This window comes from Myotis daubentonii, chromosome 11 (genome assembly GCF_963259705.1).
Source record: "Myotis daubentonii chromosome 11, mMyoDau2.1, whole genome shotgun sequence".
Lineage (NCBI taxonomy): Eukaryota > Metazoa > Chordata > Mammalia > Chiroptera > Vespertilionidae > Myotis > Myotis daubentonii.
The window spans coordinates 33,583,328-33,602,095 of record NC_081850.1 but is presented as its reverse complement, the minus strand read 5'-3'; positions in this window follow the sequence as shown (position 1 = coordinate 33,602,095).

The following is an 18,768-nucleotide window of genomic DNA, read 5'->3' as shown; positions in this document are numbered from 1 at the left end:
ATTTGTTTTTCATTGCCTTTTTTGTTTCATCACATTTATTTATATATCTAAACAATGTACTGGTTAGTTTTTCTTTTAAACTTTATCAAATGTACCATACAGCATACAGACTCTAGATCTTGCTTTTTTTTCACCCAACATTATGTTACCAATATCATCCATGTAGTTGTGAGTACTAGAGATTCACTCCTTTTCATTCCTTTGTAAATGTGCAAAGAATGCAATGCTCTGTATTCTTGGACTAGTTAACTTTTACTTATCTTTCAGATCTCAGCTTTGGTGTCATTTGGTCAGATGTTTCCTGACTTTCACAATCCATTCAGACTCTCTTATTTATTACAGACCTTCAAAGCACACTGTATGTCTCCTTTGTCACCATCACCATAGTATAAATTTCATATCGTGTGATTGTTTGGATTTCAATCTGTCCCCCCACCCACTTGGCTGTAAGCTCCTCAAGAGCAGGCCTGTGTTTGACTGCTTTTAAATCTCCAGCTCCTGGAACACATAAAGACTCAATAAAAGCAACTGCTCATGGACATGGACAGCAGTGTGGTGATTGCCAGGAGGAGGATATAGGAGAATAAATAGTGATGGATGGAGATTAGACTTGGGGTGGTGAACACACAATACATTTGGCTCTATACAGTGTACAGATGATTATGTTGTTGAATTGTGTACCTGAAACCTGTATAATTTTGTTAATCAGTGTCACCCAAAAAATCCAATAAAAGCATGTCTGTTCTTTCTACTTTGAAAATTGTGCTTACTATTATATACCATTCCAACCTGATATGCCTGCCACATACACTATGGTTCCCTAAACTATGCCGGCTAATTTCCTACCACCTTACCTTTGCTTATGCTTGTTTCCTGTTCCCAGAGAGTCCTTCATTTCTGAGTATTTATTTTTTTTTTCATTTCTGAGTATTTAAATCCTACTCAATGCCCACTTCAAATACTGCATCCCCCCAAGATATTGCCTGGATTTCCAAGATGAAATAGTCTCTTCACTCTCTAGCCCATTAGCATACACTACCTTACACAGTGCTTTATTGTGCACAATCAAATGCTCTTCTTGGTGTATTGGAACAAACATGGCTTTTATATGCAGACCAGAGTCTGAATCCTTTATACTACTACCTATTATGTGACCTTCATAAATTATCTATATAGAAATAATCATATCTAAGTCTTGGAAATGTTGGTCACATTAAATTAAAGTAGGTAAATACCTGGAAATGCTAGATAGGAATCCCCTTTCCACTTACTACATGTTTTCCTGGTATAGCACTTTTGGCTTACCCCACACCTCTTACTCATTTTTCCTTGAAAAGAAGGAGTGTTTTAACAGATTAGTGAATTTAGAAGAAAGTAAACATGCTAGCTTAACCTCCTATTCCTTCTACACCTCCTCCTCTCCATCTTCACCCGTTCTCATCTGCCTGCTTGCATGTTCAGACATTCTGCTCTGCCCCTCTATGCCTAGTGAGTCAGGCTCTGTCTTAGGGGTGTGACTGGTAGGTAAAGCTCTCTAACTTTGGACCGGGTTGTTAGCAACCCCTGTGGCCACACTTCTGAAGCAGGTTCTCCCATCAGCTTATCAGTGGTAAAGCTCACACTTTACTCTCCATCTGCTTTCCTGTCTTGTTTCTCAACTGGCAGGGGGAAAAGTTCATTATGTATTGACTTCCTAAAGCTACAACCATAAAATAATATGACCCTTGTGTTTAAACAAACATACCAGATCTTTCACACCCAAATAAAGGATGCCCTTCAAAATGGGTCCCCTGAGGAAGTGACACATATGTTCCAATACATTCCAATAAGGCAACTCTGGTTTGAAACCTTTTGGATGTATAATTAGAGCCTTTGGGTTTTATTTGAATATCTTCATTGATCTCAAGTCACATTTGAAAAGGGTAAATTTGAGTTTTGAAAACACCAAAAGTCATTTGGAACCAAGGCTGGGCATTTTGAATAAACAATGAGAAGGAATTTAAAAATAATGAGGAGAAAGAAAGAGAGAGAGAGAGAGAGAGAGAGAGAGAGAGAGAGAGAGAGAGAGAGAGAGAGAGAGAACTGAAAGATTCCTACACAACAGCCACATTTTCAAAATCATACACCGCTCCCTACAGTGACCATTGTTAAAAACAATGCTTATCGGGCTCCATCCACCAGAATGTGTTTATTATTTAAGTCACTTCTAACAATCGCCATAGACACCTCACAGGATTACTTTGAGAACCACTGGAGCTAAAACAGTGAAAAAGCTCTCTGTCAACTATAAGGGACAATACAGATGTCAGTTGTGCTATGGTAATTATTATTATGATTAACTAGAGGCCTGGTGCACAAATTCATGTATGGGTGGGGTCCCAAGAGGGATGGGGGGAGGGTAACGGCGGAGGCTAGGATGCGATTGGTCCTCCAGGCAGGTGGTGGGATGCCCTTGCCGGTCACTGACATTCTCGCTGGTTGTCAAGAGCCACCTGGCAGCTGCTGTTATATTGCTTCTTCCTTGCAGAGTGTCTAGGGAGGCGAAGCAGTCATGGTGCCCGAGGCCAACTTCCAGGAGGCCAGCAGGGCTGTCGAGATCATGCAGGCGGCACTGGTCTGTCAGTGCCTGGCCCGTTCTCTGGAGATTGGAACTGCAGTACTACTGAGGGAGGGAGTGAGCCGCTGGGATGGGTTGGTTAGCTGAGCGGCGCTCCTGCTGTGGGAGCGCACTGACCACCAAAGGGCAGCTCCTGCGTTAAGCGTCTTCCCCAAGTGGTCAGTGCATGTCATAGCAACCAGTCGTTCCAGTCATTCCAGTTGCTTAGTCTTTTATATAAATACTAGAGGCCCATGCACAAAAATTTGTGCACTCAGGGTTAGGGGGTCCCTCAGCCTGGCCTGTGCCCTCTCGCAGTCTGGGACCCCTCAGGGGATGACCACCTGCTGGCTTAGGCCCGCTCCCCGGGGGGACTGGGCCTAAGATGGCAATCAGACATCCCTCTGGCAGCCCGGTAGCCCTCGGGGGATGTCCACTTGCCAGCGGGGAGCAGGCCTAAGCTACAGTCGGACATTCTTAGTGCTGCTGAGGAGGCAGGAGAGGCTCCCACCACCACCGCTGTACTGGCAGCCATCAGCCTGGCTTGTGGCTGAGCAGAGCTCCTCCCATGTGAGAGCGCCCTGACCACTAGGGGACAGCTCCTGCATTGAGCATCTGCCCCCTGGTGGTCAGTGTGTGTCATAGTGACCAGTCATTTCCAGTCCTTCTGCTGTTAGGGTTAGTTTGCATATTACCCTTTTACTATATAGGATAGAGGTCTGGTGCACGGGTGGGGGCCGGCTGGTTTGCCCAGAAGGGTGTCCCAGATCAGGATGGGGGTCCCACTTGGGTGCCTGGCCAGCCTGGATGAGGGGATGATGGCTGTTTGCAGCTGGTCACACCCCCTTCAGGGTGGGGGTCCCCACTGGGGTGCCTGGCCAGTCTGGGTGAGGGGCTGAGGGCTGTTTTCAGGCTGGCGGGTGACTGAAGCTCCCAACCTCTCCTTTTTTTCATTTTTTTTTAATTCTGGGATTTATTTACCTTCTATGGCTGTCACTGGAGCTGAGAGCCATCTTTAGCTCTGAGGCTGAGCTCTAGCTCTGAGACCTCAGCTTCTGAAAGCAGGTATCTGGGTTTGTTTGGCTTCTATAATTGAAACACTGTTGCAACTCCAGCTCTGAGGCCCGGCTGGCTGAAAGCAGTTTTCTGGGGTTTGTTTAGCTTCTATAATTGCAACATTGTTTCTTAGAGTGCAAGCTCGGTGGCCAGCAGCGGCAGGTGGGAAACCTTGGCTTCCTACATCACTGGAGCAAGCAAGCCTCCTGTTCACTTCAGCTACCTGGCTGCCGGCTGCCATTTTGGTTGGCAGTTAATTTGCATATCGCCCTGATTAGCCATTGGGAAGCATGTCGGAGGTATGGTTAATTACCACGTTTGTCTATTATTACATAGTACTAGAGGCCCAGTACACAAAAATTTGTGCACTTGGGGGGCATCCCTCAGCCCAGCCTGCCCCCTCTATCAGTCTGGGAGCCCTCACAGGATGTCCTACTGATGTCCCTGTGGGGAGCGGGCCTAAGCCGCAGTCTGGCCTCCCTCTGTGGAAGGCAACTGGCTGATCAGGTATATAGATACTTTCTGAAGGCAGCACAGACTCCTTCCTTATTTCTTTCCTCTGTGGCTGGAGAATAGGGGACTAAAAAGTGGAGACAGAACTGTGGCTGGGCCTGGGGCTCTTGTAGGCAGCAGAAAGAAGGAGAGGGCTGGGGAAAGTCTAAACATGGTTTTCTTCAATTGTCCTCCCTTCCTCTGGGCCTCTCGCTCTGTTCTTTCCTTGTCGTGGTGGACGCTTGGGCCTCGGACTGACAGGAGCCCAGCAATGGTGGAGTTCAGCCCCCTCACTTCTCAGCTGAACATAAAACTGCCTCACAATCCAAGTGGAGCTGTTTTCAAGTGGCTAAAGTGTTGTCAATTCATGCCTCCCGGCCTTTCCCCTCTTGGGTTTTCTCCTTGGGTCAGTTGCAAACTTCACCGAGACACTGAAGCAACTCTGCCCTGGTAGTTCTGCACTGGTCCCTGCCTGGGCCCGGCCGGGCACTCTTCCTTGAGGTCTCTGGGTCCACAGTTTGAGCTCAGGGAGGTCACCCAGAGCCCATTCCCCCGTACAGGTGGGGTAGGGGGGCTACTTTGAAGAGCTGGAGGAAGATGGCAGAGTAAGAGTTGGTATGAACCAGCGCCTGCTTAGCCAGACTTCCTAAGCTCCCCACCGGGCTCAGGCTGGGCCCCTTCCCCACACCAGGAGGATCCCAGCTGAGGTCCCCTCCCTGCACCCAGTGCTCTCCTCCCTGTTCTACCACTGGAGGAAGGGAGCAGCTCACCTGCTCTGGACCCTGCCAACCTGGCAGGCTGAGACACAGGCAGTGAAGCCTAGGGTGCTGGTGGCTGCGAGCCTTCTCCCCCTCCCTGAAGCGTGGGGCGGGGTTGCAGTTCACAGCCGCCCCTGGGCACCATGCATGGAGACACCGCTCTCCACTGAGCCACCATCTGCCCAGGACCTGTGGGGTTTGGGGTGGCCTCGGGTTCCCACTGGCCCCACTGAAGCCAGACTCAGCTTGGCCGGCCACCCCCGCCGCCCAAGGGCTACGCATGCCCCACAGGCCTCATCGCCCTCTTGAATCACCATGGTCTGGCTGTCCCATCCCAGGAAGTGGCCATCCCGATTGCCATGGCTCACTCCCCGGGGCAGGTGGGCCTGCCCAGCAAGCATGTAGGCAGGAGCTGGGCCTCTGAGGGGAAGGAGGAGGGATGCGTGGGCCAGGGCAGAAGTGGGGAACTGGCGGTGTAAACACAGCCCCCCCACGTCATGCCAGCCCCTCGCACTGCATTCCCGAACCCCTGGGTGCCCCTGCCCAGCACTGTGCTCTCGGGCCTGGGGTGGGGGTGAGGGACCTGGAGCTGCGGCCTAAAGGCAGCCCTCGCTGGCTTGGAATTGCAGTGGTCAATCAGGGAGGGATGCGGGGTGCCAAATTCCACCTCTCTCCCTCTCTCTCTCTCACTCACTCAGAGGGCCCTGTGTCCCCGGCGCGCACGTGGGGCTCAGGCGAAGGCAAGCAATGCTGATCACCTCGCCTGAGCCCCTGCCCGCCCCCGGGTCGCACACAGGGGACTAGATGGCAGCTCACGCTGTCCCGCCCTGCCTACAGTATGCAAATTAGCCACCATCTTTGTTGTTGGTTAATTTGCATATCGCTCTGATTAGCCAATGGCGGGCATAGCAAAGGTATGGTCAATTACCATGTTTGTCTATTATTAGTGTAGACTAGAGGCCTGGTGCATGAAATTCATGCTTGGGGGGGGTCCCTCAGCCCAGCCTACACCCCCTCCAATCTGGGACCCCTCAAGGGATGTCTGACTGCCCATTTACACCCGATCCCAAGCAGTCAGACATCCCTCTCACAATCCAGGACTGCTGGCTCCCAACTGCTCACCTGCCTGCCTGCCTGATTGCCCCTAACTGCTTCTGCCTGCCAGCCTGATCACCCCCTAAACACTCCCCTGCCAACCTGATCGACACCTAACTGCTCCCTTGCCAGCCCGATTGTGCCTAATTGCCCTCCCCTGCTGGCCCAGTCACCCCTAACTGCCCTCCCTTGCCAGCCTGGTCTCCACTAACTGCCCTCCCCTGCAGGCCTGGTCACCCCCAACTGCCCTCCCCTGCTGGCCCTGTCACCCCTAACTTCCCTCCCTTACCAGCCTGGTTGACCCTAACTGCCCTCCCCTGCCAGCCCAATTGCCCCTAACTGCCCCCGCTCCTGCAGGCCTAGTCCCTCCCAACTGCCCTCCTCTGCTGGCTTGATCATCCACAACTGCCCTCCCCTGCTGAACATCTTGTGTCCACATGGGGGTGGCCATCTTGTGTGTTGGAGTGATGGTCAATTTGCATATTACCTCTTTATTATATAGGATAGATACTCTTCCTTGATAGTTTCACACTCTTTCTCCTCTTTCACACATAAGTTTGGCAGCAGATTTGGATTCTGAGATCTTTTTTCATAAAGAGACTGAGGTCAATCTGAACACATATTCCAGAATTCAAATAAATTACTAATAAAAATGCAAGGAAGCAGGAAGCCTGCCAATGACTTAGTAAGCACCATTTTCTGTAAATCACTTTATTTGTTTTGGCTTTGGGTGATTTGTTTCAAGTTTCTAAAAAAGGATTAACTTTGGTCATCATTTTCTCCTATCTCCTTTAAAGATTAAAAGATGGACCCTTGCAACCTTAAATAGCACTTTTATGCATTGAATGACAGTTAACATTTATTGAGCCTTACTATGTGCTGAGTAATATGCTAAACAATAGTCTGAAGCTGTAGATACTATTTTTGTCTCTACTTTATAGAGGATACCAGAGAGTCACTGAGAAGTTAAATAAGTTTCCCAGACCACCCAGCAGGTAAAACCTTAAGCTGGGGTATGAACACAACTGGTGTGACAGCAAAGCCCATATTCTTCAGTGCACTCTCAACCTTTAAATGAACAAATCTGGGTTTTCTAAACTGCAAATCTGATCACATCTTTTCTTCTTTATGTTTTCCTTTGAGGCCAGCATAGGACCTATTTTGGAGCTGCTTGTGTGTTCTTAATGAGTGACAAGTTCCCCTTGAAACCACTCTAAAGGATAGAGGACCCCCTAATGTGGTGACTAGAATGCTGAGAAATGTGTTAGGGCATTACATTTGGTCAAACATGAAAGAAAGGTTCAAGAAACAGCATACAGTTCATCTTTAAACCGGCATTTACAATGGACTTTCAGAGCCTACTAGGAATTTTCACTAAGCCCATGTTCTTCAAAGCCAGTCCCCTCTTAGCCTTCCAGTTGTTCTCCATTCTCTGATATCCATCCCTTTCCTGGAAAACACCTATGTTTCTGCAATTGCCTTCAGAACAAAGCACTCTACTACCTTCTCTCACCCTCATCTGCACTGGAACCACACAAAGCACATTTTAAAATTCACTTTCACCTAGAATTGGCACTAGAAGCAACTCTTATTTTTTCTTTAAATACCAGGGTTTGTTTTTTTTGTTTTTTGTGGGTTTTTTTTTCCAACTATAAAAGTAATCCTATTTGCCATTTGAAGCCTGAGAAATAAAGAAGAAAAAGATGCCCTTTGCATGATGGCTGTGTCTGTGTCTATAAAGCTTGAAATAAAGCTCACACTAAGAGGTGCTCAATAAATGTATATGGTGAGTGAATTTTGTAAAGACCCATGAGCATCCATTGCCAATGGTCTCTATCTCTGCTATTCATTCAGGAAGTAGGCCATTGTTCACTAGTCAGAAACACTCAGTGGGCACTCACAGAATACAGAATACTCAAGCAGGTGCAATGAGGAGGATGCAGGCTCACAGTGGGCCCTGGATACATGTCTGTTGAATCATACACAGGAAGTAGAAGATTCTGCAAAGCCTACTATCTAGTTGGATGTGAACATCTATCACCTACAAAGCACACTGCTACCTCCTCAGTAGAATGTTATCCCCTCACCCGCATCTCCTACACTGCCTGCCAATAGTTAAGGCCAGCCTACATGCTTCTAGGAAGCCTCTGGAGTAGGTTGAATAAGCCCTCACCCCCTGAATATGCCCACATCCTAATCCCTGGAAAATCCTTTACCAAATGGTGAAATTTAGGGCAACATCAAGGAAAACCATTTTGACTGGGAAACTTTTTGGATTCTTCAAATCCTACCTGGAATACTGTGGCTATTTCTGCTCTGCTGACCCTTGTGAGGTGGGGGAAGGACTAGATTTCCCATTAGCATGTTCAAACTAAACTGGGCTCTTTATGAGGAAGGCTACATGCTAATCTAATAATTTGGGGAGGGGTTAAATTTGAATCTCAAGACAGTTACAACAAGTGTGACTCGGCAGTGTGATATCATAATAAATCCAGTCAAATTTGGGAAATGGGAATTAATTATTTTACCAGTGAAAAAAATTAGCCACAAGGACAATGAAAGATCTTCTAATAGGGTAAGTTCCAGGCAAGTTCTAAATCTTCTGTTTCTCACCATAAAACTCCTAGAAGAAAACAGGCAGTAAAATCTCTGACATTTCTCTTAGCACTATTTTTTCTAATATATCTCCCTAGGCAAGGGAAACAAAATTAAAAATAAACAAATGAGACTACATCATACTAAAAAGTTTTGCACAGCAAAGAAACCAAGACAACCTACTGAATGGAGGAAAATATTACCAATGATATATACGATAAGGAGTTAACGTCCAAAATTTATAAAGAACTCATACAACTCAATACCAAAACAACAACAAATAATTCAATAAAAAAAATGGGCAGAGGACCTGAATAGACACTTCTACAAAGAGGACACACAGATACCCAACAGACATATGAAAAGATGTTCAACATCACTAATCATCACAGAAACACAAATTAAATATCACCTCACACCTGTCAGAATGGCTATCATTAATAAATCAACAGGAAGTGTTGGCAAGGATGTGGAGAAAAGGGAACCCTAGTGCACTGCTGGTGGGAATGCAGTTTGATGCCGCCACTATGGAAAACAATATGGAGTTTCTTCAAAAAATTAAAAATCAAACAGCCTTTTGACCCAGTGATTCCACTTCTGTATATATATATTTGAAGAAACCAAAACACAAATTCAAAAGAAATGTGCAACCCAATATTCACTGCAGCATCATTACAACAGCCAAGATATGGAAACAAATCAAGTGGCCATTAATAGACAAGTGGACAAAATAAGTGGTGGTACACGTGTGCAATGGAACATTACTCAGCCATAAAAAATAATTAAATATTTTTAAGAAATATTTTTATTGGTTTTGAGAGAGAGAAGAGGGAGAGGGAGAAAAATAAAGAGAAACATTGATGTAAGAGTGGAACATTGATCAGCTGCCTCTTGCATGTCTCCTACCAGGGATTGAGCACAAAATCCAGGCATGTGCCCAGACCAGGAATACAACCAGCAACCTTTTGGTGCACGTGATGACACCCAACCAACTGAGACACACCAGCTCTGGCAAGAATTAAATGTTAATGATTTTTACAGTATGGATGGATCTAGACTAGAGGGTATTGTAAGTCGGCCAGAGAAAGACAAATACCATTATTTTTTTCACTTATATGTGGAATCAAAAGAATAATATAAACAAACAAATTTGAAACAGACTCACAGATATAGAGAAAAGACTAATGGTTGACAAAGGGAAGAGGATTTGGGGAAGTGAGTGAAAAGGTGAAGGGATTAAGAACTACAAATTTGTAGTTACAATACAGTCACAGGAATGTAAAGTACAGCAGAGGGAATGTAGTCAATAAAATTGCAATAATTATATATGGTGCCAGGTGGGTACTGTAAATACTGGAGGGAACACTCTGTAAAGTATATGATTGTCTAACCTCTATACCATACACTTGGAACTAAAAAGATAATACTGAATGTAAACTAATTGAAAACATAAAATTTTAAATAAATAAATCTTTTGTTTCTCAATGAGCTTTCTGGATACAATATTCAGTCCTTCTACAAAGTAAAAAGAAGACATAGAATCAGCTCAGAACAAGCAACTTTACAACAAGGCAGCTCCAAGGTGTGTGGATGGGCAGAAAGGGTGTGTTGTCAAGGAGCCAGTGGCTGAGGTGACAGGGAAGCTGGTGAGTGCCCTCTGCCCTGCTGCATCCTTCTGGAAATTATTGCAGTGCAAGTGCATGCTCATTAAGCAGCAGGCTTACTCAAGGTTGGACTTTTCTGGCCATGTTTGCAATGCCAGGGATCTTGCTCCAGTGCTGTCATGGGGAAGTTACTGTCTTTCTGGCAACAGGTTATCTAGGTGAACACTAAACAGGCCAAGCTGGCCCAATGAGCAATAGGCCTGGTGCAGTCACTGTTCCTACACTGCCTTGCCTGCTCTCTCCTTTCACTCTTACTCCCTTACCCACCACCTTTTAGGAGAGGCAGCATTCATTCTTGTGCACAAAGGCACTATAGATGGCCATTTGCAGGAGGAAGGGGAGTGTCCATGGCCCTTTTCTACTTCTGACATTTAAAAGCATGGCCAGCCATGGGCAGTCTTGGCCACTCCCTTCAACCACAACTAAAATGAGAACAGCTCTAGGAAGAAAAATCCCTTTCCACCTATTTTTACCGAGTGTCTCACTGCCATCATTAAAACAAATTAGAAGCATAAGAAATACCTCCAGTGATGATCAAAGTCTACACCACAAAGTGAAACGCAGCCAAATGCCAATTAACCTATGAATCTGATCAATTAATAGTAGACAGCTAAACCAAATGATCCAGTTAAAGCAAATTATCAACTGGTAATGGGATTGCTAGATCTATCAAAAATATCTGGCAACACATTTCAGCAAAGGGTTTTTGCTTAAATTGTCTGAAGTGTCACCTCTACTCTAAGTGATTCCTTTTTAGACAAAGGCTTCAGTTGTGGAAAACAGAGGCAGAATGAGATGATTTCAGGGTCCATCCCCACCCCACCAGCTCTGGCAATAGTGTTGACCCAGCTGATGTCTGGCATCTCCCCTCTAGGACCCTACATAGCCCAGAGGTAACTTGCAACATTGCTTAAGAGGTTATTTTAAGCTTGAAATATCAGGATCCATTTAGGCCTGACCTAGAGGGATCAAAAATCTCCCTAGGGTCTCCTGTACTTTTCTGAAGAACTCTAAGTTACCTTCCCCTACTAACCAGATTTAAGGAGACAAGATGAGAGGGCTGAGTGATCCTTCCCTCAGCCTGTCCTTGATGTTTGTATAATATTTCAAAAGTAGTCAATGTAGTACTATGATCAAATGAAAAAATTTGCTGACTTGAGAAAAATAACTATAGAAAAAAAGCAGTGATTGGTGAGTCAGGAGACTTGTGTCTGAAAGCAATGGGCTAAATCATCTTCAGCAAGTAATTGCACCTTGGTGGGCCTCTATTTTCCCATCTGTTTGTTATCCATGGGCTGCACAGAACAATATTAAAGTGGAGTCACAATAGAAGTAGAGAACGATATTTCTCTGGGTCTAGCCCTCTGCAAAAATCCTCTCCCTGCCTTTATTTTAGGAGTCTCCAAATTGTAGGTCAGTGGGTTCAAAATAAGTCCCCTCCATTGTCATGGAACACCCATGGCTCTCCTCTTCTTTGGCTCTGAATCCTTTTGGATATCTCTATGGCCAGGGCTGTCCACCAAACCCCTGGGGCTGGTGCACTGGCACTGAAACTGCTCCACAAGGCCAAAGCCACCATGCCAGGCCAGACCACCAATACTCAAGATATCAGTCCTGGGCCAGGACCCTCAATTCCTTGGTGTCATTGCTACTACTTCTGGTGCCTTACCGTGATGTGTTTTAGGGTATTTATATAAGCACCATTTCTCAAAATCCTCACACAAAGCCTTTAAACTACATCTGTTAGTTTCCATTTTATGGAAGAGGAAAATGAGACTCAGAACGACTAAATAGCAAAGCCATGACCTCAAAACTGGTAAGTGGAAAACCAGGATTTGGACCCAGGTGCATTTAACTCCAAACCCTGCCAATAACACCCAACCACTACTTATGGGAAACAAAGCATTAGCTGTTTAGAGTTAATGTCCCAAGTTCTACACAAGTCCTAGTACAGATGACTAATCAATAATAGAGGAATATGCAAATTGTCTGGGACGCTGTCACATAATGACCAATCAGCATAGGGGCAGGGCCGCGGCAGAGAGCTCTCAGCATGCCTGCGCCAAGGGTCCGAAAGGCTCAGAGAGGAAGGGAGAGCAGATAGGCAGTTAGGGGGATCAGGCCAGGAGGGGAGAGCAGTTAGGTAATTAGGGGGATCCGGCCAGGAGGGGAGAGCAGATAGGCAGTTAGGGGGATCAGGCCAGGAGGGGAGAAGAGGTAAGCAGTTAGGGGGACTGGGCCAGGAGGGGAGAGCAGTTAGGTAGTTAGGGGGATCCGGCCAGGAGGGGAGAGCAGTTAGGGGGATCAGGCCGGCAGGGGAGAGCAGTTAGGGCCATCAGGCAGGCAGGGGAGCAGGTAGGGCATCAGGCAGGTGAGCGGTTAGGAGCCAGTGGTTCCAGACTGCGAGAGGGATCCCGGATTAGAGAGGGTGCAGGCCAGGCTGGGGGACACCCCTGCTCCTGTGCATGAATGTTGTGCACCAAGCCTCTAGTCAACACTAATAAAAGAGAAAAATGGTAATTGGCGTACGAGCTACCCTTTTCATTGGCTAATCAGGGCTATATGCAAATTAACTGCCAACTAAGATTGGCAGTTAACTGCCAACTAAGATTGGCAGTTAACTACCAACAAGATGGCGGTTAATTTGCATATGTAGGCACAATGCAGGGAGGCGAAAGGGAAAGCAGGAAGAAGCCCCCTGCCACTGACAGTGATCGGAAACCCAGGGGGGAGCTAAGAGCTGGGGGGCAGGGCAAAGGCGGCCCTGGGGCCGCCTTTGCCCTGCCCCCCAGCCATGATCGGAGAATCAGGTGCCTTTTCCGCCCTGGCCAGTGATAGCAGGAAGTAGGGGTGGAGCCAGCGATGGGAGCTGAGCACGGTCGAAGCTGGCAGTCCCAGGAGCTAGGGGTCCCTTGCCTGGGCCTAAAGCGAAGCCCACGATCGTGGGGCCGCTGCAGCTGCGGGTCCCCGCTGCCCGGGCCGGACGCCTCAGCCAGAGGCGTGAGGCCTGGGCAAGGGGCCGATTCTGCGATTGGAGGGTGATGGGGGTCAATGCCTGAGGGCTCCCAGTATGTGAGAGGGGGCAGGCTGGGCTGAGGGACACTCCCCCCCCACCACACACACCCAGTGCACGAATTTCGTGCACCGGGCCCCTAGTAAATATATAAAAACCCAGCCTTACTTATAAATTTTATTTATTTATTTATTTATTTTCATTGATTTGAGAGAGAGAGGAGAGAGAAATCAATTTGTTGTTCCATTTATCAGAAACGGAAAAAGACTTATCTATAAAGACAATTAATCAATTTAATTATGGTAACAATAATTAAATCAGTATGAATGTCTAAAAATCAGAAAATGGTTAATTAAATGCAGTACTAAAATGGATATTATGTAGCTATTAAAGTGAGATAGCCAAAAATTTTAATGACAAAGAAAAGTGCTTATAACGTTATATTAACTTGAAAATAAAGACACAAAATTGTATGTGTAATATGATCATACTTATGAGTTAAAAGACTGAAGGCAATATTTTCCAATGATTCTGAAAATCTCTAGTGTTCTCTACAGTGATATGCACTTAATTTATAACAAGAAAATATATCTAACAAAAATGTCAGGTGCCTGCAGGTCTTTTTTTTCCTGATGTGCTGAGTTGGATGAGGGCCTCCAGCATCACCAAGCTAAAAGAAAAGGGTGGATCCCTCATGGGCCATCATTCTGGCTTTTTCTCCCATATCACAAAGCCAGGCAAGTACTGAGTAACATAAATAGTAATCATAATGATAGAAACGGTAGCAACCAGTTTTGAATTTTTATTCATTACTAGGTTTTACATCCAGCTCTTTATATATATTGTATCATTTAATCTTCACAAACCCTATGAGACAAATAGTTTAAAAGATGAAGAACTTTCCCGACAGGTGAGGCTCAGTGGTTGAGCATCGACCCATGCACCAAGAGGTCTCTGGTTTGATTCCCGGTCAGGGCACGTGCCTGGGTTGTGAGCTACATCCCCAATATGGGGTGCTGACCAATGTTGATGCACTGATGTTTCTATCTCTCTCTCTCCCTCTCCCTTTCTCTCCAAAATCAAGATAAACATTTTTTAAATGAAGAAATTGGGGCTCAGAGAGATAAAAACCACACAGCTCATATATGGCTAAGTAGGGGCTAGAATCCAGATGTGACTTTCCATAATGCTTTGCTCTTTCCCTAATGTTGATTAGGTTTGAAAGAAAATTGGATTTTTTTTTAGTTTGAAATACAAAAATTGTATTTCTCCTTAGCATGACCTATTTTTATAGGAGTCAGGATACTGGATTCAAATCTTGTTTCTTCTCCTGACGAGCCAAGTGACCTTGAACAAGTCATATCTCCTCTGAGATTATGTTACTTCTATGCATTGGAGGCAATGGACTAGATCAGTTTCCCAAAAAGCTTTGCTTGTTAAAACACAGCTTTTAGGGTCTTTTCCAGACCAATGGGATGGGACCTTCTAGCGTAGAGCCCAGAAATATCTATTTTAATAAGCTCCCTGGGTCATTATTAATCAGAATGAGAATTAGTCCCTGGACTGGTATTTGGAAACCACCATACTAGACAATCTATGAGCTATCTTTCATATCCACTAGTCAATTACTATGTGGTGGGGCTCCAAGGTTGGGGCCAAGGTATAGCCACCATTGAACTTCAGACAGGTCTGGGATGATGGGCATAAAATGCTGTGGATGGGCCCTCTAGGGACCAGTATGCATGAGGTTTGGAGAAAAAACCAAAGGACAAAGAGAAACTGGAAGCAAGAAGTGTGAGTACTGGAGATTGCTCTCTGTATGCAGCCCCTGGGATTAGCATCTGAACTCCAGGGGAAAATGCTGCAAACAGAAAGTAAGGAACCGAAGAGGTGGGTGGCATCACACTGTACCACCTAAGGTGCTTAAAAAGTGCTGTTGCCTGGGTCCCCCCTCCAGATCCTTACTTAATTGGTTTTGGATATGTGCCTGAACCTCCGTTGTAAATTGATATTTCAAGGACCCTCCTGGTGAGTTCATAAGGAAAAATAATCATCTTTTGGGTTTAAAAAGGATTGAAAGTCTGAATACAAAACTTCCTCAATACATTTTGGGGGGATACACTCAACACCTCAATCATGTTTCTGTGGCATGACTTATAAGTTTAGTTGCATAGAAAGGTTTCAGTTCTCCACGTGGGTGAGTCACAAGCAGCCCATCCTAACTGACTGGATTTTTCTTCCTCAGAGAAGGGGGTGAATTGATCTGTTGTTTTGTCACTGTCTAGCTAAAGCCATTGGGAGGGTGCCAGTTATCACTTGGAGAAAAGGTATCATTTTGAAGTACCAAAGACAGAGGATGAATTGTGTTCATGAAATAGATGTTTCACTCTACTTTTTAATTTGCTCCTGTTTGAGTTAACTGAGAGTTCTGTCTTTATTTTTAAAGAATGACATTTACACAGCCACTCACACTGCCAAGCTTTGTTATATAAACAGCCTTGTTTTCCAAAAGTCTGGCGCTGCCTAGAGACCAAATGTGTGCAGTACTTTGAATTTCTATTCGGAAGGAGCCTCTTCAACCTGTTGCTTCTGGTCCCTGTGATTTGCCTCAGTCAGGAGCAGTTAGGTTCAGGTTAAGCAAACTGGATTTTTCATATGGCAAAATTTCCTAAGCAAGGGCAGAGACACCAGAGTAACATTTTAAAGCCAGACTGCAATGCAGTGATAGGGAATCTTCTCACTGACATCAAAAGCCTTGCTTTGGAATCAGACACTGGGAGGAAGAGCTTGGCCAGCGACTTTGCACACAGTGACCTGGGCTTACTACTCATGTACCTACCTATGGTAGGAGCCCAGACCTTCGGAAGCTGAAACAGGGCTAAAATTTGAAGGTCTCACAAGTTGATCTCATAAAGCCTAGAGACAGAAACTATAAAACCAATGTTTTTCAGAATTTGGTTTACACACCACTTACATCAGCATCACAGTGGGTGCTTATTAAAAATACTGTTTCTTGGTGCCCACCCCACAACAGAATCTGTGGGTGTGGGGCCCAGGAAGTTGGATTTTACCAGTCCATCTCAGTGTTACCTATGGCTTAGTTCTCATCAAAGCCTGGAACAGCTGTTGAAAGCCCCTGGGTTGCCTTGGGTGGGTTGGGCTGTCTTTTCGTAGTACATGTCTTTTCAGCTGAGGAAGAACCAATGTGTGTATGAGCTGACCTCAGAGCTCTTCATTTCACACACACACCCAGTGGCTGACCACTCTGGGTACCCCCATCCAGGGCTGCAGCCTTTCCCACTGTCTCAGTTGAAACTGACTAGGCTGGAGAACCAAGATGGTGGCAACAGAAACTTTGCAGGCCAGAGGGGAGTGGCAAGAAATATTCAAAGTGATGAATAGCATGGACCTACAACCAAGATTACTCTACCCAGCAAAGCTATCATTTAGAATGAAGGTCAGATAAAGAGCTTCACAGACATGAAAAAGCTAAAGGAGTTCATCACCACCAAACCAGTATTACATGAAATGTTAAAGGGTATTCTTTAAAATAATAATGAGGAGGAGGAGGAGGAGGAGGAGGAGGGGGAGGAGGAGGAGGAGAACGATAAAAATATTAATAATATATGGCAATAAATATATACCTATTAATAACTGAATCTAAAAATCAAAATAAACTAAATAATAATGAGGAGGAGGAGGAGGAGGAAGAGGAGAAAGATAAAAATATTAACAATATATGGCAATAAATATATACCTATTAATAACTGAATCTAAAAATCAAAATAAACTAAAAAGAAATGTAATGAAAAAAATAAACTGAAGCATAAAATAGAATCAGAGGCATGGAAACATGGAACAGACTGACCAATCTCAGAGGGAAGGGGGATGGTGGGGGCAGAAAGAGATTAACCAAAGGTTTTATATGCATATATGCATTACCTATGGACACAGACAATAGGTGGTGAAGGCTTGGGGCAGGGCAGGAACCAGGTGGAGGGGGCATATGGGAGGAAAAAAGGGGAACATCTGTAATACTCTCAACAATAAAAATATTTTTAAAAAAGAAAAGAAAGAAACTGACTGGGCCAAGCCCCTTGAATCAAAGTGTCAATCAGCTAATCTGACCCATTAAGCCTTGCTAATTACTCATGCTAATTAGTAAGGTCTAATCCCCTGCTTCTCAAACCTTGGCTTGAAGCAGAAACACCCAGAGCATTTGTTAAAATACAGATTACTGGTCTGCACCCTCAAAGTAACTCTGGGGTAAGGCCTGAGAACTTGCATTTCTAATAAGTTCCCAGAAGATGATGCTGATATTACTGGTCCAGGGACCAATGGTTCTCAAGTTTGTTGGATATTTAGACTCCCTAGAGAGCTTTAAAAAATTTTTAATGAGCAGGCCACACCCCATTCCAATTCAATCAGAACCTCTGGGGGTGAGACCAGGCTATCAGTTCTTTGTAAATTATTATCCCAGGTGATTCTAATGGGCAGCCAAGTTTTAAAATTATTGATCTAGAACTGTGATTCTCAAAATTGGTTATGCATAAGAACCTGTGGAGTGTGCTAGAAGGCAGATTTCTGGGCCTCCAACCAAAGAAATCTGTCTCAGAATGTTATCAGTAGGGCCTGCACATTGGGATCTTTTTTGTTGTTAATCCTCACCAAAGAATATTTTTCAAGTGATTTTTAGAAAGAGTGGAATGGAAAGGGAAAGACAAAGACAGAGAGAGAGAGAGAGAGAGAGAGAGAGAGAGAGAGAGAGAGAGAGAGAGAGATTGATTGGTTACGTCCTGCACACACCCCAGCTAGAGTCAGGGATAGAGCCTACAACCAAGGTATGTGCCCTTGACCGGAATTGAACCCGGGACCCTTCAGTCCGAGGGCCAACACTCTATCCACTGACCCAAAACAACCGGGGCGCACAGTGGGATCTTTTACAAGCATCTCAGGTGGTGATGATAGAAGCCAAAGTGCAGAGCCCTTAGTGGCACATTAGAATTCCATTGGAGAGCTTTTGAAACGTCAGTGTCTTCCTGCCCAGACATTCAGATTCAGTTGATCCAAAATGTGGTCTATCATCTATAATTTTCATAGATCCCTAGTTATTTAATATTTTAATATACAGCCAGGACTGAGAACCATTGGTTTGTGCATCAGTATCACCTGTGGAACTTGTTAAACTACATAGATGCCCACTTCCTACCCCAAAGCTAGTGAATCAGTACCTCTAGGACTGACACCAAAGTATGTGTTTTTAACAAGCTCAGAGAATATTCTAAGCATAGCAAGATTTGAAAAACATTGGTCTAACTTAAATTTCCCTTTTTAACCATGGACTTCTGAGAAAATCTTTGAAAACTACTGGCTTAGACTAATGCTATTCTGGTTGTTTCTATTCATTGTGAGCATTTCTCTGATCTGCCTTTATAGCAGCCTGGCAAGACTAAAATTTGGGAAGAAAGCAGAGATAATATATTTGGCCAAATCCAGCTC